A 1,530-nucleotide genomic window follows, 5' to 3' on the forward strand; every position below is an offset into this window, starting at 1 on the left:
CGCATCCCTTAGCAACAGCACCAGCACCACACGGTGTCCAACAGGCATGGAAACGCCGTTAACAACAGGAACACGCTCCTCTGTTCTGGAGCATCTGCAAGGCAGCATGGTCCAAAGTGCCAGACACCTCTCCTGGACTCCTCTCCAGTGGTCCTGAGAGGGGTCTCCATTGTTCATCCTCCTCAAACAGCACCAGATCTTTGCACTCTTTCCGAACCCCCGCTGATGTCTGCGGCCACGTTAAACCTCTGGCGCGAACTGTTCCTGACCACGTTTTCCTCACAAAAAGAGCCGGTGTCCTGGCTCCCTCTGGTGGACAATGTTGTAATTGATTTTATTAATGAGGAGAGGAGAGAGGAGGGGAGGAGGGATAGAGAGGAGGAGAGGAGAGATGAGAGAGAGAGGAGAGGAGGGAGAGGAGTGGAAGATTAGGAGAGGATGGCGAGTCGGTGAGGATAGAGAGGAGGAGGAGAGGCGTCTGGCGGAGGAGATGAGGATTCAGTGGAGTTTCTGAGCTAGGGGCTCTCGGCGCTTCGTGCGGCTCGTCTTGGGGTTCTTCGCTTCTTGGAGCACTTTTCGGCTTCGCGCGGCTCTCGGCTCTCTCGTTCGCGGCTGAGGTCGCGGCTCGCTCGTCTGGTCGTGTGCTGCTATCTTCTCCGGTCGCGCGTCTTTTCTTGCCGGGAGCTCCTCTGGTCTTCTTCTCTGCTTCCTAGTCGCTTCTCCTTCGCGTCGCTGCGCGGCGGCGCGCGCGGCGCGGCGCGGCGAGGCGCTTCTCTTCGTCGCTCTCGGCGGGCGCGGCTCTTCTCTGCTCTTCCGGCTGGCGGGGCGGCGCGGCTGGGTTGTCGGTCGCGGCGCTGCGGCGCGTCGAGGCGCTTCGCTGCGATTCTGCTCGGCGCGGCGCGGCGCTCGCGGCTCGGCGGCTCGTCTGGCAGGCTTCTCTCCGCTTGCCGGCTCCGCGGGCGCGGTCGGCTGCGGAGAGGCTCTGCTTTTCGCGGGGCTCGCTGGCCGCGGCTTTTGGTTGGTCAGGCTTCCCGTTCTAAGGGGGAGAGGGTTGTAGGAGCGTTCTTGTCGGGCCATCTCGGAAAGGTCTGGAGAGGGTGGGAGGAAGGGGGGAGGAGTTGGGAGGAGCTTCTTCCTTCTATCTTTTCGGACTTCTCTTCTTCCTCTCTTGGGCTTTTTGAGGGGCTTTCTCGGGGGGGAGGAGGAGAGGAGAGGAGGGGAGGAGAGGGGAGGAGAGGGAACTATGTATTTATATTTCCATCTATAATTCTGATACTTATATTGCTAAATGTGCACAAAAACTAAACCATTAGGAGAAAAATGCATCAATTCCCAAAATGTTATTTGTAATGTGTCAAATCATTTGTTGGAACTGTTGACGAAGAACCGGACAGAGTTCAGGACCTGAGCCACGGACCGCGGCGGGGGCGGAGCTTTCTTTAGCCTCCGTCCGGATGTTTGATCTGATTGGTGGATAAACAGGAAACAGCTCTTCCTGTGTGCTGATTGGTTTAGGAGGTGCCATTCACA

Source organism: Takifugu flavidus, chromosome 1 (genome assembly GCF_003711565.1).
Source record: "Takifugu flavidus isolate HTHZ2018 chromosome 1, ASM371156v2, whole genome shotgun sequence".
In the NCBI taxonomy this organism is placed as follows: Eukaryota; Metazoa; Chordata; class Actinopteri; order Tetraodontiformes; family Tetraodontidae; genus Takifugu; species Takifugu flavidus.